This window comes from Hoplias malabaricus, chromosome 15 (genome assembly GCF_029633855.1).
Source record: "Hoplias malabaricus isolate fHopMal1 chromosome 15, fHopMal1.hap1, whole genome shotgun sequence".
Classification (NCBI taxonomy): Eukaryota; Metazoa; Chordata; class Actinopteri; order Characiformes; family Erythrinidae; genus Hoplias; species Hoplias malabaricus.
The window spans coordinates 24857156-24877819 of record NC_089814.1 but is presented as its reverse complement, the minus strand read 5'-3'; the positions used below and the strand labels follow the sequence as shown (position 1 = coordinate 24877819).

Here is a 20664-nt window from a genome sequence, read left to right as displayed (position 1 = left end):
GCTACCTGTTTAATCCTCGTCTTGACTTGTGTGGCTTTTATTTTCCAAATAAAAGCAATGCGGCTGCCCCTCCAGTCTGTTTGGGTTCTCCGGAATGTCGAAGTGCCATGTGACTGTCCACCATGAGCCGAACGGGAGACTGTCTGTTTGCTCAGCGGCTGGTTTCTGTAGTGTAGTGGTTATCACGTTCGCCTCACACGCGAAAGGTCCCCGGATCGATGCCGGGCAGAAACACAAGGCGCGTCTCTTCTCTTTGCTAGCCGTTTAATCCTCGTCTTGACCTCTGTGGCTTTTATTTTCAAGGTCTTAGGATTTGGCCAATTTTAGCTGATATCAAAAGAAAAAAAACAGGACTAAGTGCAGCCTAAAGGAATTCGTTCAAAGTGTCGTCCATGCTTTCGTAGTGGTGGTTCTCCCAAAGCCCCACTGGCCCTGCGCAGTCGTCCTCGTTAGTATAGTGGACAGTATCTCCGCCTGTCACGCGGAAGACCGGGGTTCGATTCCCCGACGGGGAGAAAGGTGATTTTCTTGCGCTATGTAGATTTGCAAAACAATTCGCTTCGCAAACCGTGGCAGCTGTTGGAGAAACGTGTTTTAAAGTGAATGCGTTGGCCGGGAATCGAACCCGGGTCAACTGCTTGGAAGGCAGCTATGCTCACCACTATACCACCAACGCCACAGCGGGCGGAAGCTGGACCTAGGCCGTTTGCACGAAAGTCATTGCTTGAAGTCCTATTATGATCCGCGTTAATCCGTGGCTGCCCCTCCAGGCTGTTTGGGTTCTCCGTAATGTCGAAGTGCCATGTCACTGTCCACCATGACCCGAACGGCAGACTGTCTGTTTGGCCAGCGGCTGGTTTCTGTAGTGTAGTGGTTATCACGTTTGCCTAACACGCGAAAGGTCCCCGGATCGATGCCGGGCGGAAACGCAAGGCTTACTAAAGCCAGGATTAGCGTCTCTTCTCTTTGCTACCTGTTTAATCCTCGTCTTGACTTGTGTGGCTTTTATTTTCCAAATAAAAGCAATGCGGCTGCCCCTCCAGTCTGTTTGGGTTCTCCGGAATGTCGAAGTGCCATGTGACTGTCCACCATGAGCCGAACGGGAGACTGTCTGTTTGCTCAGCGGCTGGTTTCTGTAGTGTAGTGGTTATCACGTTCGCCTCACACGCGAAAGGTCCCCGGATCGATGCCGGGCAGAAACACAAGGCGCGTCTCTTCTCTTTGCTAGCCGTTTAATCCTCGTCTTGACCTCTGTGGCTTTTATTTTCAAGGTCTTAGGATTTGGCCAATTTTAGCTGATATCAAAAGAAAAAAAACAGGACTAAGTGCAGCCTAAAGGAATTCGTTCAAAGTGTCGTCCATGCTTTCGTAGTGGTGGTTCTCCCACAGCCCCACTGGCCCTGCGCAGTCGTCCTCGTTAGTATAGTGGACAGTATCTCCGCCTGTCACGCGGAAGACCGGGGTTCGATTCCCCGACGGGGAGAAAGGTGATTTTCTTGCGCTATGTAGATTTGCAAAACAATTCGCTTCGCAAACCGTTGCAGCTGTTGGAGAAACGTGTTTTAAAGTGAATGCGTTGGCCGGGAATCGAACCCGGGTCAACTGCTTGGAAGGCAGCTATGCTCACCACTATACCACCAACGCCACAGTGGGCGGAAGCTGGACCTAGGCCGTTTGCACGAAAGTCATTGCTTGAAGTCCTATTATGATCCGCGTTAATCCGTGGCTGCCCCTCCAGGCTGTTTGGGTTCTCCGTAATGTCGAAGTGCCATGTCACTGTCCACCATGACCCGAACGGCAGACTGTCTGTTTGGCCAGCGGCTGGTTTCTGTAGTGTAGTGGTTATCACGTTTGCCTAACACGCGAAAGGTCCCCGGATCGATGCCGGGCGGAAACGCAAGGCTTACTAAAGCCAGGATTAGCGTCTCTTCTCTTTGCTACCTGTTTAATCCTCGTCTTGACTTGTGTGGCTTTTATTTTCCAAATAAAAGCAATGCGGCTGCCCCTCCAGTCTGTTTGGGTTCTCCGGAATGTCGAAGTGCCATGTGACTGTCCACCATGAGCCGAACGGGAGACTGTCTGTTTGCTCAGCGGCTGGTTTCTGTAGTGTAGTGGTTATCACGTTCGCCTCACACGCGAAAGGTCCCCGGATCGATGCCGGGCAGAAACACAAGGCGCGTCTCTTCTCTTTGCTAGCCGTTTAATCCTCGTCTTGACCTCTGTGGCTTTTATTTTCAAGGTCTTAGGATTTGGCCAATTTTAGCTGATATCAAAAGAAAAAAAACAGGACTAAGTGCAGCCTAAAGGAATTCGTTCAAAGTGTCGTCCATGCTTTCGTAGTGGTGGTTCTCCCACAGCCCCACTGGCCCTGCGCAGTCGTCCTCGTTAGTATAGTGGACAGTATCTCCGCCTGTCACGCGGAAGACCGGGGTTCGATTCCCCGACGGGGAGAAAGGTGATTTTCTTGCGCTATGTAGATTTGCAAAACAATTCGCTTCGCAAACCGTTGCAGCTGTTGGAGAAACGTGTTTTAAAGTGAATGCGTTGGCCGGGAATCGAACCCGGGTCAACTGCTTGGAAGGCAGCTATGCTCACCACTATACCACCAACGCCACAGTGGGCGGAAGCTGGACCTAGGCCGTTTGCACGAACGTCATTGCTTGAAGTCCTATTATGATCCGCGTTAAGCCGTGGCTGCCCCTCCAGGCTGTTTGGGTTCTCCGTAATGTCGAAGTGCCTTGTCACTGTCCACCATGACCCGAACGGCAGACTGTCTGTTTGGCCAGCGGCTGGTTTCTGTAGTGTAGTGGTTATCACGTTTGCCTAACACACGAAAGGTCCCCAGATCGATGCCGGGCGGAAACGCAAGGCTTACTAAAGCCAGGATTAGCGTCTCTTCTCTTTGCTACCTGTTTAATCCTCGTCTTGACTTGTGTGGCTTTTATTTTCCAAATAAAAGCAATGCGGCTGCCCCTCCAGTCTGTTTGGGTTCTCCGGAATGTCGAAGTGCCATGTGACTGTCCACCATGAGCCGAACGGGAGACTGTCTGTTTGCTCAGCGGCTGGTTTCTGTAGTGTAGTGGTTATCACGTTCGCCTCACACGCGAAAGGTCCCCGGATCGATGCCGGGCAGAAACACAAGGCGCGTCTCTTCTCTTTGCTAGCCGTTTAATCCTCGTCTTGACCTCTGTGGCTTTTATTTTCAAGGTCTTAGGATTTGGCCAATTTTAGCTGATATCAAAAGAAAAAAAACAGGACTAAGTGCAGCCTAAAGGAATTCGTTCAAAGTGTCGTCCATGCTTTCGTAGTGGTGGTTCTCCCACAGCCCCACTGGCCCTGCGCAGTCGTCCTCGTTAGTATAGTGGACAGTATCTCCGCCTGTCACGCGGAAGACCGGGGTTCGATTCCCCGACGGGGAGAAAGGTGATTTTCTTGCGCTATGTAGATTTGCAAAACAATTCGCTTCGCAAACCGTTGCAGCTGTTGGAGAAACGTGTTTTAAAGTAAATGCGTTGGCCGGGAATCGAACCCGGGTCAACTGCTTGGAAGGCAGCTATGCTCACCACTATACCACCAACGCCACAGTGGGTGGAAGCTGGACCTAGGCCGTTTGCACGAACGTCATTGCTTGAAGTCCTATTATGATCCGCGTTAATCCGTGGCTGCCCCTCCAGGCTGTTTGGGTTCTCCGTAATGTCGAAGTGCCTTGTCACTGTCCACCATGACCCGAACGGCAGACTGTCTGTTTGGCCAGCGGCTGGTTTCTGTAGTGTAGTGGTTATCACGTTTGCCTAACACGCGAAAGGTCCCCGGATCGATGCCGGGCGGAAACGCAAGGCTTACTAAAGCCAGGATTAGCGTCTCTTCTCTTTGCTACCTGTTTAATCCTCGTCTTGACTTGTGTGGCTTTTATTTTCCAAATAAAAGCAATGCGGCTGCCCCTCCAGTCTGTTTGGGTTCTCCGGAATGTCGAAGTGCCATGTGACTGTCCACCATGAGCCGAACGGGAGACTGTCTGTTTGCTCAGCGGCTGGTTTCTGTAGTGTAGTGGTTATCACGTTCGCCTCACACGCGAAAGGTCCCCGGATCGATGCCGGGCAGAAACACAAGGCGCGTCTCTTCTCTTTGCTAGCCGTTTAATCCTGGTCTTGACCTCTGTGGCTTTTATTTTCAAGGTCTTAGGATTTGGCCAATTTTAGCTGATATCAAAAGAAAAAAAACAGGACTAAGTGCAGCCTAAAGGAATTCGTTCAAAGTGTCGTCCATGCTTTCGTAGTGGTGGTTCTCCCACAGCCCCACTGGCCCTGCGCAGTCGTCCTCGTTAGTATAGTGGACAGTATCTCCGCCTGTCACGCGGAAGACCGGGGTTCGATTCCCCGACGGGGAGAAAGGTGATTTTCTTGCGCTATGTAGATTTGCAAAACAATTCGCTTCGCAAACCGTGGCAGCTGTTGGAGAAACGTGTTTTAAAGTGAATGCGTTGGCCGGGAATCGAACCCGGGTCAACTGCTTGGAAGGCAGCTATGCTCACCACTATACCACCAACGCCACAGCGGGCGGAAGCTGGACCTAGGCCGTTTGCACGAACGTCATTGCTTGAAGTCCTATTATGATCCGCGTTAAGCCGTGGCTGCCCCTCCAGGCTGTTTGGGTTCTCCGTAATGTCGAAGTGCCATGTCACTGTCCACCATGACCCGAACGGCAGACTGTCTGTTTGGCCAGCGGCTGGTTTCTGTAGTGTAGTGGTTATCACGTTTGCCTAACACGCGAAAGGTCCCCGGATCGATGCCGGGCGGAAACGCAAGGCTTACTAAAGCCAGGATTAGCGTCTCTTCTCTTTGCTACCTGTTTAATCCTCGTCTTGACTTGTGTGGCTTTTATTTTCCAAATAAAAGCAATGCGGCTGCCCCTCCAGTCTGTTTGGGTTCTCCGGAATGTCGAAGTGCCATGTGACTGTCCACCATGAGCCGAACGGGAGACTGTCTGTTTGCTCAGCGGCTGGTTTCTGTAGTGTAGTGGTTATCACGCTCGCCTCACACGCGAAAGGTCCCCGGATCGATGCCGGGCAGAAACACAAGGCGCGTCTCTTCTCTTTGCTAGCCGTTTAATCCTCGTCTTGACCTCTGTGGCTTTTATTTTCAAGGTCTTAGGATTTGGCCAATTTTAGCTGATATCAAAAGAAAAAAAACAGGACTAAGTGCAGCCTAAAGGAATTCGTTCAAAGTGTCGTCCATGCTTTCGTAGTGGTGGTTCTCCCACAGCCCCACTGGCCCTGCGCAGTCGTCCTCGTTAGTATAGTGGACAGTATCTCCGCCTGTCACGCGGAAGACCGGGGTTCGATTCCCCGACGGGGAGGAAGGTGATTTTCTTGCGCTATGTAGATTTGCAAAACAATTCGCTTCGCAAACCGTGGCAGCTGTTGGAGAAACGTGTTTTAAAGTGAATGCGTTGGCCGGGAATCGAACCCGGGTCAACTGCTTGGAAGGCAGCTATGCTCACCACTATACCACCAACGCCACAGCGGGCGGAAGCTGGACCTAGGCCGTTTGCACGAACGTCATTGCTTGAAGTCCTATTATGATCCGCGTTAAGCCGTGGCTGCCCCTCCAGGCTGTTTGGGTTCTCCGTAATGTCGAAGTGCCATGTCACTGTCCACCATGACCCGAACGGCAGACTGTCTGTTTGGCCAGCGGCTGGTTTCTGTAGTGTAGTGGTTATCACGTTTGCCTAACACGCGAAAGGTCCCCGGATCGATGCCGGGCGGAAACGCAAGGCTTACTAAAGCCAGGATTAGCGTCTCTTCTCTTTGCTACCTGTTTAATCCTCGTCTTGACTTGTGTGGCTTTTATTTTCCAAATAAAAGCAATGCGGCTGCCCCTCCAGTCTGTTTGGGTTCTCCGGAATGTCGAAGTGCCATGTGACTGTCCACCATGAGCCGAACGGGAGACTGTCTGTTTGCTCAGCGGCTGGTTTCTGTAGTGTAGTGGTTATCACGTTCGCCTCACACGCGAAAGGTCCCCGGATCGATGCCGGGCAGAAACACAAGGCGCGTCTCTTCTCTTTGCTAGCCGTTTAATCCTCGTCTTGACCTCTGTGGCTTTTTTCGTCCTCGTTAGTATAGTGGACAGTATCTCCGCCTGTCACGCGGAAGACCGGGGTTCGATTCCCCGACGGGGAGAAAGGTGATTTTCTTGCGCTATGTAGATTTGCAAAACAATTCGCTTCGCAAACCGTGGCAGCTGTTGGAGAAACGTGTTTTAAAGTGAATGCGTTGGCCGGGAATCGAACCCGGGTCAACTGCTTGGAAGGCAGCTATGCTCACCACTATACCACCAACGCCACAGCGGGCGGAAGCTGGACCTAGGCCGTTTGCACGAACGTCATTGCTTGAAGTCCTATTATGATCCGCGTTAAGCCGTGGCTGCCCCTCCAGGCTGTTTGGGTTCTCCGTAATGTCGAAGTGCCTTGTCACTGTCCACCATGACCCGAACGGCAGACTGTCTGTTTGGCCAGCGGCTGGTTTCTGTAGTGTAGTGGTTATCACGTTTGCCTAACACGCGAAAGGTCCCCGGATCGATGCCGGGCGGAAATGCAAGGCTTACTAAAGCCAGGATTAGCGTCTCTTCTCTTTGCTACCTGTTTAATCCTCGTCTTGACTTGTGTGGCTTTTATTTTCCAAATAAAAGCAATGCGGCTGCCCCTCCAGTCTGTTTGGGTTCTCCGGAATGTCGAAGTGCCATGTGACTGTCCACCATGAGCCGAACGGGAGACTGTCTGTTTGCTCAGCGGCTGGTTTCTGTAGTGTAGTGGTTATCACGTTCGCCTCACACGCGAAAGGTCCCCGGATCGATGCCGGGCAGAAACACAAGGCGCGTCTCTTCTCTTTGCTAGCCGTTTAATCCTCGTCTTGACCTCTGTGGCTTTTATTTTCAAGGTTTTAGGATTTGGCCAATTTTAGCTGATATCAAAAGAAAAAAAACAGGACTAAGTGCAGCCTAAAGGAATTCGTTCAAAGTGTCGTCCATGCTTTCGTAGTGGTGGTTCTCCCAAAGCCCCACTGGCCCTGCGCAGTCGTCCTCGTTAGTATAGTGGACAGTATCTCCGCCTGTCACGCGGAAGACCGGGGTTCGATTCCCCGACGGGGAGAAAGGTGATTTTCTTGCGCTATGTAGATTTGCAAAACAATTCGCTTCGCAAACCGTGGCAGCTGTTGGAGAAACGTGTTTTAAAGTGAATGCGTTGGCCGGGAATCGAACCCGGGTCAACTGCTTGGAAGGCAGCTATGCTCACCACTATACCACCAACGCCACAGCGGGCGGAAGCTGGACCTAGGCCGTTTGCACGAAAGTCATTGCTTGAAGTCCTATTATGATCCGCGTTAATCCGTGGCTGCCCCTCCAGGCTGTTTGGGTTCTCCGTAATGTCGAAGTGCCATGTCACTGTCCACCATGACCCGAACGGCAGACTGTCTGTTTGGCCAGCGGCTGGTTTCTGTAGTGTAGTGGTTATCACGTTTGCCTAACACGCGAAAGGTCCCCGGATCGATGCCGGGCGGAAACGCAAGGCTTACTAAAGCCAGGATTAGCGTCTCTTCTCTTTGCTACCTGTTTAATCCTCGTCTTGACTTGTGTGGCTTTTATTTTCCAAATAAAAGCAATGCGGCTGCCCCTCCAGTCTGTTTGGGTTCTCCGGAATGTCGAAGTGCCATGTGACTGTCCACCATGAGCCGAACGGGAGACTGTCTGTTTGCTCAGCGGCTGGTTTCTGTAGTGTAGTGGTTATCACGTTCGCCTCACACGCGAAAGGTCCCCGGATCGATGCCGGGCAGAAACACAAGGCGCGTCTCTTCTCTTTGCTAGCCGTTTAATCCTCGTCTTGACCTCTGTGGCTTTTATTTTCAAGGTCTTAGGATTTGGCCAATTTTAGCTGATATCAAAAGAAAAAAAACAGGACTAAGTGCAGCCTAAAGGAATTCGTTCAAAGTGTCGTCCATGCTTTCGTAGTGGTGGTTCTCCCACAGCCCCACTGGCCCTGCGCAGTCGTCCTCGTTAGTATAGTGGACAGTATCTCCGCCTGTCACGCGGAAGACCGGGGTTCGATTCCCCGACGGGGAGAAAGGTGATTTTCTTGCGCTATGTAGATTTGCAAAACAATTCGCTTCGCAAACCGTTGCAGCTGTTGGAGAAACGTGTTTTAAAGTGAATGCGTTGGCCGGGAATCGAACCCGGGTCAACTGCTTGGAAGGCAGCTATGCTCACCACTATACCACCAACGCCACAGTGGGCGGAAGCTGGACCTAGGCCGTTTGCACGAAAGTCATTGCTTGAAGTCCTATTATGATCCGCGTTAATCCGTGGCTGCCCCTCCAGGCTGTTTGGGTTCTCCGTAATGTCGAAGTGCCATGTCACTGTCCACCATGACCCGAACGGCAGACTGTCTGTTTGGCCAGCGGCTGGTTTCTGTAGTGTAGTGGTTATCACGTTTGCCTAACACGCGAAAGGTCCCCGGATCGATGCCGGGCGGAAACGCAAGGCTTACTAAAGCCAGGATTAGCGTCTCTTCTCTTTGCTACCTGTTTAATCCTCGTCTTGACTTGTGTGGCTTTTATTTTCCAAATAAAAGCAATGCGGCTGCCCCTCCAGTCTGTTTGGGTTCTCCGGAATGTCGAAGTGCCATGTGACTGTCCACCATGAGCCGAACGGGAGACTGTCTGTTTGCTCAGCGGCTGGTTTCTGTAGTGTAGTGGTTATCACGTTCGCCTCACACGCGAAAGGTCCCCGGATCGATGCCGGGCAGAAACACAAGGCGCGTCTCTTCTCTTTGCTAGCCGTTTAATCCTCGTCTTGACCTCTGTGGCTTTTATTTTCAAGGTTTTAGGATTTGGCCAATTTTAGCTGATATCAAAAGAAAAAAAACAGGACTAAGTGCAGCCTAAAGGAATTCGTTCAAAGTGTCGTCCATGCTTTCGTAGTGGTGGTTCTCCCAAAGCCCCACTGGCCCTGCGCAGTCGTCCTCGTTAGTATAGTGGACAGTATCTCCGCCTGTCACGCGGAAGACCGGGGTTCGATTCCCCGACGGGGGAGAAAGGTGATTTTCTTGCGCTATGTAGATTTGCAAAACAATTCGCTTCGCAAACCGTGGCAGCTGTTGGAGAAACGTGTTTTAAAGTGAATGCGTTGGCCGGGAATCGAACCCGGGTCAACTGCTTGGAAGGCAGCTATGCTCACCACTATACCACCAACGCCACAGCGGGCGGAAGCTGGACCTAGGCCGTTTGCACGAAAGTCATTGCTTGAAGTCCTATTATGATCCGCGTTAATCCGTGGCTGCCCCTCCAGGCTGTTTGGGTTCTCCGTAATGTCGAAGTGCCATGTCACTGTCCACCATGACCCGAACGGCAGACTGTCTGTTTGGCCAGCGGCTGGTTTCTGTAGTGTAGTGGTTATCACGTTTGCCTAACACGCGAAAGGTCCCCGGATCGACCGGGCGGAAACGCAAGGCTTACTAAAGCCAGGATTAGCGTCTCTTCTCTTTGCTACCTGTTTAATCCTCGTCTTGACTTGTGTGGCTCTTTTAGTTTCCAAATAAAGCAATGCGGCTGCCCCCTCCAGTCTGTTTGGGTTCTCCGGAATGTCGAAGTGCCATGTGACTGTCCACCATGAGCCGAACGGGAGACTGTCTGTTTGCTCAGCGGCTGGTTTCTGTAGTGTAGGTGGTTATCACGTTCGCCTCACACGCGAAAGGTCCCCGGATCGATGCCGGGCAGAAACACAAGGCGCGTCTCTTCTCTTTGCTAGCCGTTTAATCCTCGTCTTGACCTCTGTGGCTTTTATTTTCAAGGTCTTAGGATTTGGCCAATTTTAGCTGATATCAAAAGAAAAAAAACAGGACTAAGTGCAGCCTAAAGGAATTCGTTCAAAGTGTCGTCCATGCTTTCGTAGGTGGTGGTTCTCACCACAGCCCCACTGGCCCTGCGCAGTCGTCCTCGTTAGTATAGTGGACAGTATCTCCGCCTGTCACGCGGAAGACCGGGGGTTCGATTCCCCGACGGGGAGAAAGGTGATTTTCTTGCGCTATGTAGATTTGCAAAACAATTCGCTTCGCAAACCGTGGCAGCTGTTGGAGAAACGTGTTTTAAAGTGAATGCGTTGGCCGGGAATCGAACCCGGGTCAACTGCTTGGAAGGCAGCTATGCTCACCACTATACACCACCAACGCCACCAGTGGGCGGAAGCTGGACCTAGGCCGTTTGCACGAAAGTCATTGCTTGAAGTCCTATTATGATCCGCGTTAATCCGTGGCTGGCCCCTCCAGGCTGTTTGGGTTCTCCGTAATGTCGAAGTGCCATGTCACTGGTCCACCATGACCCGAACGGCAGACTGTCTGGTTTGGCCAGCGGCTGGTTTCTGTAGTGTAGTGGTTATCTACGTTTGCCTAACACGCGAAAGGGTCCCCGGATCGATGCCGGGCGGAAACGCAAGGCTTACTAAAGCCAGGATTAGCGTCTCTTCTCTTTGCTACCTGTTTAATCCTCGGTCTTGACTTGTGTGGCTTTTATTTTCCAAATAAAAGCAATGCGGCTGCCCCTCCCAGTCTGTTTGGGTTCTCCGGAATGTCGAAGTGCCATGTGACTGTCCACCATGAGCCGAACGGGAGACTGTCTGTTTGCTCAGCGGCTGGTTTCTGTAGTGTAGTGGTTATCACGTTCGCCTCACACGCGAAAGGTCCCGGATCGATGCCGGGCAGAAACACAAGGCGCGTCTCTTCTCTTTGCTAGGGCCGTTTAATCCTCGTCTTGACCTCTGTGGCTTTTATTTCAAGGTCTTAGGATTTGGCCAATTTTAGCTGATATCAAAAGAAAAAAAACAGGACTAAGTGCAGCCTAAAGGAATTCGTTCAAAGTGTCGTCCATGCTTTCGTAGTGGTGGGTCCCCACAGCCCCACTGGCCCTTGCGCAGTCATCCTCGGTTAGTATAGTGGACAGTATCTCCGCCTGTCACGCGGAAGACCGGGGTTCGATTCCCCGACGGGGAGAAAGGTGATTTTCTTGCGCTATGTAGATTTGCAAAACAATTCGCTTCGCAAACCGTTGCAGCTGTTGGAGAAACGTGTTTTAAAGTGAATGCGTTGGCCGGGAATCGAACCCGGGTCAACTGCTTGGAAGGCAGCTATGCTCACCACTATACCACCAACGCCACAGTGGGCGGAAGCTGGACCCTAGGCCGTTTGCACGAACGTCATTGCTTGAAGTCCTATTATGATCCGCGTTAAGCCGTGGCTGCCCCTCCAGGCTGTTTGGGTTCTCCGTAATGTCGAAGTGCCTTGTCACTGTCCACCATGACCCGAACGGCAGACTGTCTGTTTGGCCAGCGGCTGGTTTCTGTAGTGTAGTGGTTATCACGTTTGCCTAACACACGAAAGGTCCCCGGATCGATGCCGGGCGGAAACGCAAGGCTTACTAAAGCCAGGATTAGCGTCTCTTCTCTTTGCTACCTGTTTAATCCTCGTCTTGACTTGTGTGGCTTTTATTTTCCAAATAAAAGCAATGCGGCTGCCCCTCCAGTCTGTTTGGGTTCTCCGGAATGTCGAAGTGCCATGTGACTGTCCACCATGAGCCGAACGGGAGACTGTCTGTTTGCTCAGCGGCTGGTTTCTGTAGTGTAGTGGTTATCACGTTCGCCTCACACGCGAAAGGTCCCCGGATCGATGCCGGGCAGAAACACAAGGCGCGTCTCTTCTCTTTGCTAGCCGTTCTAATCCTCGTCTTGACCTCTGTGGCTTTTATTTTCAAGGTCTTAGGATTTGGGCCCATTTTTAGCTGATATCAAAAGAAAAAAAACAGGACTAAGTGCAGCCTAAAGGAATTCGTTCAAAGTGTCGTCCATGCTTTCGTAGTGGTGGTTCTCCCACAGCCCCACTGGCCCTGCGCAGTCGTCCTCGTTAGTATAGTGGACAGTATCTCCGCCTGTCACGCGGAAGACCGGGGTTCGATTCCCCGACGGGGAGAAGGGTGATTTTCTTGCGCTATGTAGATTTGCAAAACAATTCGCTTCGCAAACCGTTGCAGCTGTTGGAGAAACGTGTTTTAAAGTAAATGCGTTGGCCGGGAATCGAACCCGGGTCAACTGCTTGGAAGGCAGCTATGCTCACCACTATACCACCAACGCCACAGTGGGCGGAAGCTGGACCTAGGCCGTTTGCACGAACGTCATTGCTTGAAGTCCTATTATGATCCGCGTTAATCCGTGGCTGCCCCTCCAGGCTGTTTGGGTTCTCCGTAATGTCGAAGTGCCTTGTCACTGTCCACCATGACCCGAACGGCAGACTGTCTGTTTGGCCAGCGGCTGGTTTCTGTAGTGTAGTGGTTATCACGTTTGCCTAACACGCGAAAGGTCCCCGGATCGATGCCGGGCGGAAACGCAAGGCTTACTAAAGCCAGGATTAGCGTCTCTTCTCTTTGCTACCTGTTTAATCCTCGTCTTGACTTGTGTGGCTTTTATTTTCCAAATAAAAGCAATGCGGCTGCCCCTCCAGTCTGTTTGGGTTCTCCGGAATGTCGAAGTGCCATGTGACTGTCCACCATGAGCCGAACGGGAGACTGTCTGTTTGCTCAGCGGCTGGTTTCTGTAGTGTAGTGGTTATCACGTTCGCCTCACACGCGAAAGGTCCCCGGATCGATGCCGGGCAGAAACACAAGGCGCGTCTCTTCTCTTTGCTAGCCGTTTAATCCTGGTCTTGACCTCTGTGGCTTTTATTTTCAAGGTCTTAGGATTTGGCCAATTTTAGCTGATATCAAAAGAAAAAAAACAGGACTAAGTGCAGCCTAAAGGAATTCGTTCAAAGTGTCGTCCATGCTTTCGTAGTGGTGGTTCTCCCACAGCCCCACTGGCCCTGCGCAGTCGTCCTCGTTAGTATAGTGGACAGTATCTCCGCCTGTCACGCGGAAGACCGGGGTTCGATTCCCCGATGGGGAGAAAGGTGATTTTCTTGCGCTATGTAGATTTGCAAAACAATTCGCTTCGCAAACCGTGGCAGCTGTTGGAGAAACGTGTTTTAAAGTGAATGCGTTGGCCGGGAATCGAACCCGGGTCAACTGCTTGGAAGGCAGCTATGCTCACCACTATACCACCAACGCCACAGCGGGCGGAAGCTGGACCTAGGCCGTTTGCACGAACGTCATTGCTTGAAGTCCTATTATGATCCGCGTTAAGCCGTGGCTGCCCCTCCAGGCTGTTTGGGTTCTCCGTAATGTCGAAGTGCCATGTCACTGTCCACCATGACCCGAACGGCAGACTGTCTGTTTGGCCAGCGGCTGGTTTCTGTAGTGTAGTGGTTATCACGTTTGCCTAACACGCGAAAGGTCCCCGGATCGATGCCGGGCGGAAACGCAAGGCTTACTAAAGCCAGGATTAGCGTCTCTTCTCTTTGCTACCTGTTTAATCCTCGTCTTGACTTGTGTGGCTTTTATTTTCCAAATAAAAGCAATGCGGCTGCCCCTCCAGTCTGTTTGGGTTCTCCGGAATGTCGAAGTGCCATGTGACTGTCCACCATGAGCCGAACGGGAGACTGTCTGTTTGCTCAGCGGCTGGTTTCTGTAGTGTAGTGGTTATCACGCTCGCCTCACACGCGAAAGGTCCCCGGATCGATGCCGGGCAGAAACACAAGGCGCGTCTCTTCTCTTTGCTAGCCGTTTAATCCTCGTCTTGACCTCTGTGGCTTTTATTTTCAAGGTCTTAGGATTTGGCCAATTTTAGCTGATATCAAAAGAAAAAAAACAGGACTAAGTGCAGCCTAAAGGAATTCGTTCAAAGTGTCGTCCATGCTTTCGTAGTGGTGGTTCTCCCACAGCCCCACTGGCCCTGCGCAGTCGTCCTCGTTAGTATAGTGGACAGTATCTCCGCCTGTCACGCGGAAGATTCGCCGTTCGATTCCCCGACGGGGAGAAAGGTGATTTTCTTGCGCTATGTAGATTTGCAAAACAATTCGCTTCGCAAACCGTGGCAGCTGTTGGAGAAACGTGTTTTAAAGTGAATGCGTTGGCCGGGAATCGAACCCGGGTCAACTGCTTGGAAGGCAGCTATGCTCACCACTATACCACCAACGCCACAGCGGGCGGAAGCTGGACCTAGGCCGTTTGCACGAACGTCATTGCTTGAAGTCCTATTATGATCCGCGTTAAGCCGTGGCTGCCCCTCCAGGCTGTTTGAGTTCTCCGTAATGTCGAAGTGCCATGTCACTGTCCACCATGACCCGAACGGCAGACTGTCTGTTTGGCCAGCGGCTGGTTTCTGTAGTGTAGTGGTTATCACGTTTGCCTAACACGCGAAAGGTCCCCGGATCGATGCCGGGCGGAAACGCAAGGCTTACTAAAGCCAGGATTAGCGTCTCTTCTCTTTGCTACCTGTTTAATCCTCGTCTTGACTTGTGTGGCTTTTATTTTCCAAATAAAAGCAATGCGGCTGCCCCTCCAGTCTGTTTGGGTTCTCCGGAATGTCGAAGTGCCATGTGACTGTCCACCATGAGCCGAACGGGAGACTGTCTGTTTGCTCAGCGGCTGGTTTCTGTAGTGTAGTGGTTATCACGCTCGCCTCACACGCGAAAGGTCCCCGGATCGATGCCGGGCAGAAACACAAGGCGCGTCTCTTCTCTTTGCTAGCCGTTTAATCCTCGTCTTGACCTCTGTGGCTTTTATTTTCAAGGTCTTAGGATTTGGCCAATTTTAGCTGATATCAAAAGAAAAAAAACAGGACTAAGTGCAGCCTAAAGGAATTCGTTCAAAGTGTCGTCCATGCTTTCGTAGTGGTGGTTCTCCCACAGCCCCACTGGCCCTGCGCAGTCGTCCTCGTTAGTATAGTGGACAGTATCTCCGCCTGTCACGCGGAAGATTCGCCGTTCGATTCCCCGACGGGGAGAAAGGTGATTTTCTTGCGCTATGTAGATTTGCAAAACAATTCGCTTCGCAAACCGTGGCAGCTGTTGGAGAAACGTGTTTTAAAGTGAATGCGTTGGCCGGGAATCGAACCCGGGTCAACTGCTTGGAAGGCAGCTATGCTCACCACTATACCACCAACGCCACAGCGGGCGGAAGCTGGACCTAGGCCGTTTGCACGAACGTCATTGCTTGAAGTCCTATTATGATCCGCGTTAAGCCGTGGCTGCCCCTCCAGGCTGTTTGAGTTCTCCGTAATGTCGAAGTGCCATGTCACTGTCCACCATGACCCGAACGGCAGACTGTCTGTTTGGCCAGCGGCTGGTTTCTGTAGTGTAGTGGTTATCACGTTTGCCTAACACGCGAAAGGTCCCCGGATCGATGCCGGGCGGAAACGCAAGGCTTACTAAAGCCAGGATTAGCGTCTCTTCTCTTTGCTACCTGTTTAATCCTCGTCTTGACTTGTGTGGCTTTTATTTTCCAAATAAAAGCAATGCGGCTGCCCCTCCAGTCTGTTTGGGTTCTCCGGAATGTCGAAGTGCCATGTGACTGTCCACCATGAGCCGAACGGGAGACTGTCTGTTTGCTCAGCGGCTGGTTTCTGTAGTGTAGTGGTTATCACGTTCGCCTCACACGCGAAAGGTCCCCGGATCGATGCCGGGCAGAAACACAAGGCGCGTCTCTTCTCTTTGCTAGCCGTTTAATCCTGGTCTTGACCTCTGTGGCTTTTATTTTCAAGGTCTTAGGATTTGGCCAATTTTAGCTGATATCAAAAGAAAAAAAACAGGACTAAGTGCAGCCTAAAGGAATTCGTTCAAAGTGTCGTCCATGCTTTCGTAGTGGTGGTTCTCCCACAGCCCCACTGGCCCTGCGCAGTCGTCCTCGTTAGTATAGTGGACAGTATCTCCGCCTGTCACGCGGAAGACCGGGGTTCGATTCCCCGACGGGGAGAAAGGTGATTTTCTTGCGCTATGTAGATTTGCAAAACAATTCGCTTCGCAAACCGTGGCAGCTGTTGGAGAAACGTGTTTTAAAGTGAATGCGTTGGCCGGGAATCGAACCCCGGTCAACTGCTTGGAAGGCAGCTATGCTCACCACTATACCACCAACGCCACAGCGGGCGGAAGCTGGACCTAGGCCGTTTGCACGAACGTCATTGCTTGAAGTCCTATTATGATCCGCGTTAAGCCGTGGCTGCCCCTCCAGGCTGTTTGGGTTCTCCGTAATGTCGAAGTGCCATGTCACTGTCCACCATGACCCGAACGGCAGACTGTCTGTTTGGCCAGCGGCTGGTTTCTGTAGTGTAGTGGTTATCACGTTTGCCTAACACGCGAAAGGTCCCCGGATCGATGCCGGGCGGAAACGCAAGGCTTACTAAAGCCAGGATTAGCGTCTCTTCTCTTTGCTACCTGTTTAATCCTCGTCTTGACTTGTGTGGCTTTTATTTTCCAAATAAAAGCAATGCGGCTGCCCCTCCAGTCTGTTTGGGTTCTCCGGAATGTCGAAGTGCCATGTGACTGTCCACCATGAGCCGAACGGGAGACTGTCTGTTTGCTCAGCGGCTGGTTTCTGTAGTGTAGTGGTTATCACGCTCGCCTCACACGCGAAAGGTCCCCGGATCGATGCCGGGCAGAAACACAAGGCGCGTCTCTTCTCTTTGCTAGCCGTTTAATCCTCGTCTTGACCTCTGTGGCTTTTATTTTCAAGGTCTTAGGATTTGGCCAATTTTAGCTGATATCAAAAGAAAAAAAACAGGACTAAGTGCAGCCTAAAGGAATTCGTTCAAAGTGTCGTCCATGCTTTCGTAGTGGTGGTTCTCCCACAGCCCCACTGGCCCTGCGCAGTCGTCCTCGTTAGTATAGTGGACAGTATCTCCGCCTGTCACGCGGAAGATTCGCCGTTCGATTCCCCGACGGGGAGAAAGGTGATTTTCTTGCGCTATGTAGATTTGCAAAACAATTCGCTTCGCAAACCGTGGCAGCTGTTGGAGAAACGTGTTTTAAAGTGAATGCGTTGGCCGGGAATCGAACCCGGGTCAACTGCTTGGAAGGCAGCTATGCTCACCACTATACCACCAACGCCACAGCGGGCGGAAGCTGGACCTAGGCCGTTTGCACGAACGTCATTGCTTGAAGTCCTATTATGATCCGCGTTAAGCCGTGGCTGCCCCTCCAGGCTGTTTGAGTTCTCCGTAATGTCGAAGTGCCATGTCACTGTCCACCATGACCCGAACGGCAGACTGTCTGTTTGGCCAGCGGCTGGTTTCTGTAGTGTAGTGGTTATCACGTTTGCCTAACACGCGAAAGGTCCCCGGATCGATGCCGGGCGGAAATGCAAGGCTTACTAAAGCCAGGATTAGCGTCTCTTCTCTTTGCTACCTGTTTAATCCTCGTCTTGACTTGTGTGGCTTTTATTTTCCAAATAAAAGCAATGCGGCTGCCCCTCCAGTCTGTTTGGGTTCTCCGGAATGTCGAAGTGCCATGTGACTGTCCACCATGAGCCGAACGGGAGACTGTCTGTTTGCTCAGCGGCTGGTTTCTGTAGTGTAGTGGTTATCACGTTCGCCTCACACGCGAAAGGTCCCCGGATCGATGCCGGGCAGAAACACAAGGCGCGTCTCTTCTCTTTGCTAGCCGTTTAATCCTCGTCTTGACCTCTGTGGCTTTTATTTTCAAGGTCTTAGGATTTGGCCAATTTTAGCTGATATCAAAAGAAAAAAAACAGGACTAAGTGCAGCCTAAAGGAATTCGTTCAAAGTGTCGTCCATGCTTTCGTAGTGGTGGTTCTCCCACAGCCCCACTGGCCCTGCGCAGTCGTCCTCGTTAGTATAGTGGACAGTATCTCCGCCTGTCACGCGGAAGACCGGGGTTCGATTCCCCGACGGGGAGGAAGGTGATTTTCTTGCGCTATGTAGATTTGCAAAACAATTCGCTTCGCAAACCGTGGCAGCTGTTGGAGAAACGTGTTTTAAAGTGAATGCGTTGGCCGGGAATCGAACCCGGGTCAACTGCTTGGAAGGCAGCTATGCTCACCACTATACCACCAACGCCACAGCGGGCGGAAGCTGGACCTAGGCCGTTTGCACGAACGTCATTGCTTGAAGTCCTATTATGATCCGCGTTAAGCCGTGGCTGCCCCTCCAGGCTGTTTGGGTTCTCCGTAATGTCGAAGTGCCATGTCACTGTCCACCATGACCCGAACGGCAGACTGTCTGTTTGGCCAGCGGCTGGTTTCTGTAGTGTAGTGGTTATCACGTTTGCCTAACACGCGAAAGGTCCCCGGATCGATGCCGGGCGGAAACGCAAGGCTTACTAAAGCCAGGATTAGCGTCTCTTCTCTTTGCTACCTGTTTAATCCTCGTCTTGACTTGTGTGGCTTTTATTTTCCAAATAAAAGCAATGCGGCTGCCCCTCCAGTCTGTTTGGGTTCTCCGGAATGTCGAAGTGCCATGTGACTGTCCACCATGAGCCGAACGGGAGACTGTCTGTTTGCTCAGCGGCTGGTTTCTGTAGTGTAGTGGTTATCACGCTCGCCTCACACGCGAAAGGTCCCCGGATCGATGCCGGGCAGAAACACAAGGCGCGTCTCTTCTCTTTGCTAGCCGTTTAATCCTCGTCTTGACCTCTGTGGCTTTTATTTTCAAGGTCTTAGGATTTGGCCAATTTTAGCTGATATCAAAAGAAAAAAAACAGGACTAAGTGCAGCCTAAAGGAATTCGTTCAAAGTGTCGTCCATGCTTTCGTAATGGTGGTTCTCTCACAGCCCCACTGGCCCTGCGCAGTCGTCCTCGTTAGTGTAGTGGACAGTATCTCCGCCTGTCACGCGGAAGACCGGGGTTCGATTCCCCGACGGGGAGAAAGGTGATTTTCTTGCGCTATGTAGATTTGCAAAACAATTCGCTTCGCAAACCGTGGCAGCTGTTGGAGAAACGTGTTTTAAAGTGAATGCTTTGGCCGGGAATCGAACCTGGGTCAACTGCTTGGAAGGCAGCTATGCTCACCACTATACCACCAACGCCACAGCAGGAGGAAGCTGGACCTAGGCCATTTGCACGAACGTCATTGCTTGAAGTCCTATTATGATCCGCGTTAAGCCGTGGCTGCCCCTCCAGGCTGTTTGGGTTCTCCGTAATGTCGAAGTGCCATGTCACTGTCCACCATGACCCGAACGGCAGACTGTCTGTTTGGCCAGCGGCTGGTTTCTGTAGTGTAGTGGTTATCACGTTTGCCTAACACGCGAAAGGTCCCCGGATCGATGCCGGGCGGAAACGCAAGGCTTACTAAAGCCAGGATTAGCGTCTCTTCTCTTTGCTACCTGTTTAATCCTCGTCTTGACTTGTGTGGCTTTTATTTTCCAAATAAAAGCAATGCGGCTGCCCCTCCAGTCTGTTTGGGTTCTCCGGAATGTCGAAGTGCCATGTGACTGTCCACCATGAGCCGAACGGGAGACTGTCTGTTTGCTCAGCAGCTGGTTTCTGTAGTGTAGTGGTTATCACGTTCGCCTCACACGCGAAAGGTCCCCGGATCGATGCCGGGCAGAAACACAAGGCGCGTCTCTTCTCTTTGCTAGCCGTTTAATCCTGGTCTTGACCTCTGTGGCTTTTATTTTCAAGGTCTTAGGATTTGGCCAATTTTAGCTGATATCAAAAGAAAAAAAACAGGACTAAGTGCAGCCTAAAGGAATTCGTTCAAAGTGTCGTCCATGCTTTCGTAGTGGTGGTTCTCCCACAGCCCCACTGGCCCTGCACAGTCGTCCTCGTTAGTATAGTGGACAGTATCTCCCCCTGTCATGCGGAAGACCGGGGTTCGATTCCCTGACGGGGAGAAAGGTGATTTTCTTGCGCTATGTAGATTTGCAAAACAATTCTCTTCGCAAACCGTGGCAGCTGTTGGAGAAACGTGTTTTAAAGTGAATGCGTTGGCCGGGAATCGAACCCGGGTCAACTGCTTGGAAGGCAGCTATGCTCACCACTATACCACCAACGCCACAGCAGGCGGAAGCTGGACCTAGGCCGTTTGCACGAACGTCATTGCTTGAAGTCCTATTATGATCCGCGTTAAGCCGTGGCTGCCCCTCCAGGCTGTTTGGGTTCTCCGTAATGTCGAAGTGCCATGTCACTGTCCACCATGACCCGAACGGCAGACTGTCTGTTTGGCCAGCGGCTGGTTTCTGTAGTGTAGTGGTTATCACGTTTGCCTAACACGCGAAAGGTCCCCGGATCGATGCCGGGCGGAAACGCAAGGCTTACTAAAGCCAGGATTAGCGTCTCTTCTCTTTGCTACCTGTTTAATCCTCGTCTTGACTTGTGTGGCTTTTATTTTCCAAATAAAAGCAATGCGGCTGCCCCTCCAGTCTGTTTGGGTTCTCCGGAATGTCGAAGTGCCATGTGACTGTCCACCATGAGCCGAACGGGAGACTGTCTGTTTGCTCAGCGGCTGGTTTCTGTAGTGTAGTGGTTATCACGTTCGCCTCACACGCGAAAGGTCCCCGGATCGATGCCGGGCAGAAACACAAGGCGCGTCTCTTCTCTTTGCTAGCCGTTTAATCCTGGTCTTGACCTCTGTGGCTTTTATTTTCAAGGTCTTAGGATTTGGCCAATTTTAGCTGATATCAAAAGAAAAAAAACAGGACTAAGTGCAGCCTAAAGGAATTCGTTCAAAGTGTCGTCCATGCTTTCGTAGTGGTGGTTCTCCCACAGCCCCACTGGCCCTGCACAGTCGTCCTCGTTAGTATAG

General features: G+C 51.6%; 46 non-coding genes across 46 annotated transcripts; 27 read left to right on the top strand and 19 right to left on the bottom strand.

Annotated features, from left to right (window-relative positions):
* Positions 1–161: 161 nt before the first annotated feature.
* On the top strand, positions 162–234 carry trnav-cac (transfer RNA valine (anticodon CAC)). The gene has a single exon. It is a non-coding gene; the product is annotated as a tRNA-Val (tRNA).
* Positions 235–443: 209 nt separating this feature from the next.
* Positions 444–515, top strand: trnad-guc (transfer RNA aspartic acid (anticodon GUC)). The gene has a single exon. It is a non-coding gene; the product is annotated as a tRNA-Asp (tRNA).
* Positions 516–604: 89 nt separating this feature from the next.
* On the bottom strand, positions 605–676 carry trnag-ucc (transfer RNA glycine (anticodon UCC)). Its single transcript has one exon. It is a non-coding gene; the product is annotated as a tRNA-Gly (tRNA).
* Positions 677–1129: 453 nt separating this feature from the next.
* Positions 1130–1202, top strand: trnav-cac (transfer RNA valine (anticodon CAC)). The gene has a single exon. It is a non-coding gene; the product is annotated as a tRNA-Val (tRNA).
* Positions 1203–1411: 209 nt separating this feature from the next.
* On the top strand, positions 1412–1483 carry trnad-guc (transfer RNA aspartic acid (anticodon GUC)). Its single transcript has one exon. It is a non-coding gene; the product is annotated as a tRNA-Asp (tRNA).
* Positions 1484–1572: 89 nt separating this feature from the next.
* Positions 1573–1644, bottom strand: trnag-ucc (transfer RNA glycine (anticodon UCC)). Its single transcript has one exon. It is a non-coding gene; the product is annotated as a tRNA-Gly (tRNA).
* Positions 1645–2097: 453 nt separating this feature from the next.
* On the top strand, positions 2098–2170 carry trnav-cac (transfer RNA valine (anticodon CAC)). Its single transcript has one exon. It is a non-coding gene; the product is annotated as a tRNA-Val (tRNA).
* A 209-nt stretch (positions 2171–2379) lies between these two features.
* On the top strand, positions 2380–2451 carry trnad-guc (transfer RNA aspartic acid (anticodon GUC)). The gene has a single exon. It is a non-coding gene; the product is annotated as a tRNA-Asp (tRNA).
* An 89-nt stretch (positions 2452–2540) lies between these two features.
* Positions 2541–2612, bottom strand: trnag-ucc (transfer RNA glycine (anticodon UCC)). The gene has a single exon. It is a non-coding gene; the product is annotated as a tRNA-Gly (tRNA).
* Positions 2613–3065: 453 nt separating this feature from the next.
* Positions 3066–3138, top strand: trnav-cac (transfer RNA valine (anticodon CAC)). Its single transcript has one exon. It is a non-coding gene; the product is annotated as a tRNA-Val (tRNA).
* Positions 3139–3347: 209 nt separating this feature from the next.
* trnad-guc (transfer RNA aspartic acid (anticodon GUC)) lies at positions 3348–3419 on the top strand. The gene has a single exon. It is a non-coding gene; the product is annotated as a tRNA-Asp (tRNA).
* An 89-nt stretch (positions 3420–3508) lies between these two features.
* On the bottom strand, positions 3509–3580 carry trnag-ucc (transfer RNA glycine (anticodon UCC)). Its single transcript has one exon. It is a non-coding gene; the product is annotated as a tRNA-Gly (tRNA).
* Positions 3581–4033: 453 nt separating this feature from the next.
* Positions 4034–4106, top strand: trnav-cac (transfer RNA valine (anticodon CAC)). The gene has a single exon. It is a non-coding gene; the product is annotated as a tRNA-Val (tRNA).
* A 209-nt stretch (positions 4107–4315) lies between these two features.
* Positions 4316–4387, top strand: trnad-guc (transfer RNA aspartic acid (anticodon GUC)). Its single transcript has one exon. It is a non-coding gene; the product is annotated as a tRNA-Asp (tRNA).
* An 89-nt stretch (positions 4388–4476) lies between these two features.
* Positions 4477–4548, bottom strand: trnag-ucc (transfer RNA glycine (anticodon UCC)). The gene has a single exon. It is a non-coding gene; the product is annotated as a tRNA-Gly (tRNA).
* Positions 4549–5283: 735 nt separating this feature from the next.
* Positions 5284–5355, top strand: trnad-guc (transfer RNA aspartic acid (anticodon GUC)). Its single transcript has one exon. It is a non-coding gene; the product is annotated as a tRNA-Asp (tRNA).
* Positions 5356–5444: 89 nt separating this feature from the next.
* On the bottom strand, positions 5445–5516 carry trnag-ucc (transfer RNA glycine (anticodon UCC)). Its single transcript has one exon. It is a non-coding gene; the product is annotated as a tRNA-Gly (tRNA).
* A 453-nt stretch (positions 5517–5969) lies between these two features.
* trnav-cac (transfer RNA valine (anticodon CAC)) lies at positions 5970–6042 on the top strand. Its single transcript has one exon. It is a non-coding gene; the product is annotated as a tRNA-Val (tRNA).
* A 64-nt stretch (positions 6043–6106) lies between these two features.
* On the top strand, positions 6107–6178 carry trnad-guc (transfer RNA aspartic acid (anticodon GUC)). The gene has a single exon. It is a non-coding gene; the product is annotated as a tRNA-Asp (tRNA).
* Positions 6179–6267: 89 nt separating this feature from the next.
* On the bottom strand, positions 6268–6339 carry trnag-ucc (transfer RNA glycine (anticodon UCC)). Its single transcript has one exon. It is a non-coding gene; the product is annotated as a tRNA-Gly (tRNA).
* A 453-nt stretch (positions 6340–6792) lies between these two features.
* On the top strand, positions 6793–6865 carry trnav-cac (transfer RNA valine (anticodon CAC)). Its single transcript has one exon. It is a non-coding gene; the product is annotated as a tRNA-Val (tRNA).
* A 209-nt stretch (positions 6866–7074) lies between these two features.
* On the top strand, positions 7075–7146 carry trnad-guc (transfer RNA aspartic acid (anticodon GUC)). Its single transcript has one exon. It is a non-coding gene; the product is annotated as a tRNA-Asp (tRNA).
* An 89-nt stretch (positions 7147–7235) lies between these two features.
* trnag-ucc (transfer RNA glycine (anticodon UCC)) lies at positions 7236–7307 on the bottom strand. The gene has a single exon. It is a non-coding gene; the product is annotated as a tRNA-Gly (tRNA).
* Positions 7308–7760: 453 nt separating this feature from the next.
* Positions 7761–7833, top strand: trnav-cac (transfer RNA valine (anticodon CAC)). Its single transcript has one exon. It is a non-coding gene; the product is annotated as a tRNA-Val (tRNA).
* Positions 7834–8042: 209 nt separating this feature from the next.
* Positions 8043–8114, top strand: trnad-guc (transfer RNA aspartic acid (anticodon GUC)). Its single transcript has one exon. It is a non-coding gene; the product is annotated as a tRNA-Asp (tRNA).
* An 89-nt stretch (positions 8115–8203) lies between these two features.
* On the bottom strand, positions 8204–8275 carry trnag-ucc (transfer RNA glycine (anticodon UCC)). Its single transcript has one exon. It is a non-coding gene; the product is annotated as a tRNA-Gly (tRNA).
* Positions 8276–8728: 453 nt separating this feature from the next.
* trnav-cac (transfer RNA valine (anticodon CAC)) lies at positions 8729–8801 on the top strand. Its single transcript has one exon. It is a non-coding gene; the product is annotated as a tRNA-Val (tRNA).
* A 371-nt stretch (positions 8802–9172) lies between these two features.
* trnag-ucc (transfer RNA glycine (anticodon UCC)) lies at positions 9173–9244 on the bottom strand. The gene has a single exon. It is a non-coding gene; the product is annotated as a tRNA-Gly (tRNA).
* Positions 9245–10144: 900 nt separating this feature from the next.
* Positions 10145–10218, bottom strand: trnag-ucc (transfer RNA glycine (anticodon UCC)). Its single transcript has one exon. It is a non-coding gene; the product is annotated as a tRNA-Gly (tRNA).
* A 905-nt stretch (positions 10219–11123) lies between these two features.
* Positions 11124–11195, bottom strand: trnag-ucc (transfer RNA glycine (anticodon UCC)). The gene has a single exon. It is a non-coding gene; the product is annotated as a tRNA-Gly (tRNA).
* Positions 11196–11649: 454 nt separating this feature from the next.
* On the top strand, positions 11650–11722 carry trnav-cac (transfer RNA valine (anticodon CAC)). Its single transcript has one exon. It is a non-coding gene; the product is annotated as a tRNA-Val (tRNA).
* Positions 11723–11934: 212 nt separating this feature from the next.
* On the top strand, positions 11935–12006 carry trnad-guc (transfer RNA aspartic acid (anticodon GUC)). The gene has a single exon. It is a non-coding gene; the product is annotated as a tRNA-Asp (tRNA).
* An 89-nt stretch (positions 12007–12095) lies between these two features.
* trnag-ucc (transfer RNA glycine (anticodon UCC)) lies at positions 12096–12167 on the bottom strand. Its single transcript has one exon. It is a non-coding gene; the product is annotated as a tRNA-Gly (tRNA).
* Positions 12168–12620: 453 nt separating this feature from the next.
* trnav-cac (transfer RNA valine (anticodon CAC)) lies at positions 12621–12693 on the top strand. The gene has a single exon. It is a non-coding gene; the product is annotated as a tRNA-Val (tRNA).
* A 370-nt stretch (positions 12694–13063) lies between these two features.
* On the bottom strand, positions 13064–13135 carry trnag-ucc (transfer RNA glycine (anticodon UCC)). Its single transcript has one exon. It is a non-coding gene; the product is annotated as a tRNA-Gly (tRNA).
* An 897-nt stretch (positions 13136–14032) lies between these two features.
* Positions 14033–14104, bottom strand: trnag-ucc (transfer RNA glycine (anticodon UCC)). Its single transcript has one exon. It is a non-coding gene; the product is annotated as a tRNA-Gly (tRNA).
* An 897-nt stretch (positions 14105–15001) lies between these two features.
* On the bottom strand, positions 15002–15073 carry trnag-ucc (transfer RNA glycine (anticodon UCC)). The gene has a single exon. It is a non-coding gene; the product is annotated as a tRNA-Gly (tRNA).
* Positions 15074–15526: 453 nt separating this feature from the next.
* trnav-cac (transfer RNA valine (anticodon CAC)) lies at positions 15527–15599 on the top strand. Its single transcript has one exon. It is a non-coding gene; the product is annotated as a tRNA-Val (tRNA).
* Positions 15600–15808: 209 nt separating this feature from the next.
* Positions 15809–15880, top strand: trnad-guc (transfer RNA aspartic acid (anticodon GUC)). Its single transcript has one exon. It is a non-coding gene; the product is annotated as a tRNA-Asp (tRNA).
* A 1058-nt stretch (positions 15881–16938) lies between these two features.
* trnag-ucc (transfer RNA glycine (anticodon UCC)) lies at positions 16939–17010 on the bottom strand. The gene has a single exon. It is a non-coding gene; the product is annotated as a tRNA-Gly (tRNA).
* Positions 17011–17463: 453 nt separating this feature from the next.
* Positions 17464–17536, top strand: trnav-cac (transfer RNA valine (anticodon CAC)). The gene has a single exon. It is a non-coding gene; the product is annotated as a tRNA-Val (tRNA).
* A 209-nt stretch (positions 17537–17745) lies between these two features.
* trnad-guc (transfer RNA aspartic acid (anticodon GUC)) lies at positions 17746–17817 on the top strand. Its single transcript has one exon. It is a non-coding gene; the product is annotated as a tRNA-Asp (tRNA).
* Positions 17818–17906: 89 nt separating this feature from the next.
* On the bottom strand, positions 17907–17978 carry trnag-ucc (transfer RNA glycine (anticodon UCC)). The gene has a single exon. It is a non-coding gene; the product is annotated as a tRNA-Gly (tRNA).
* Positions 17979–19399: 1421 nt separating this feature from the next.
* trnav-cac (transfer RNA valine (anticodon CAC)) lies at positions 19400–19472 on the top strand. Its single transcript has one exon. It is a non-coding gene; the product is annotated as a tRNA-Val (tRNA).
* Positions 19473–19842: 370 nt separating this feature from the next.
* Positions 19843–19914, bottom strand: trnag-ucc (transfer RNA glycine (anticodon UCC)). Its single transcript has one exon. It is a non-coding gene; the product is annotated as a tRNA-Gly (tRNA).
* Positions 19915–20367: 453 nt separating this feature from the next.
* trnav-cac (transfer RNA valine (anticodon CAC)) lies at positions 20368–20440 on the top strand. Its single transcript has one exon. It is a non-coding gene; the product is annotated as a tRNA-Val (tRNA).
* Positions 20441–20664: the final 224 nt, after the last annotated feature.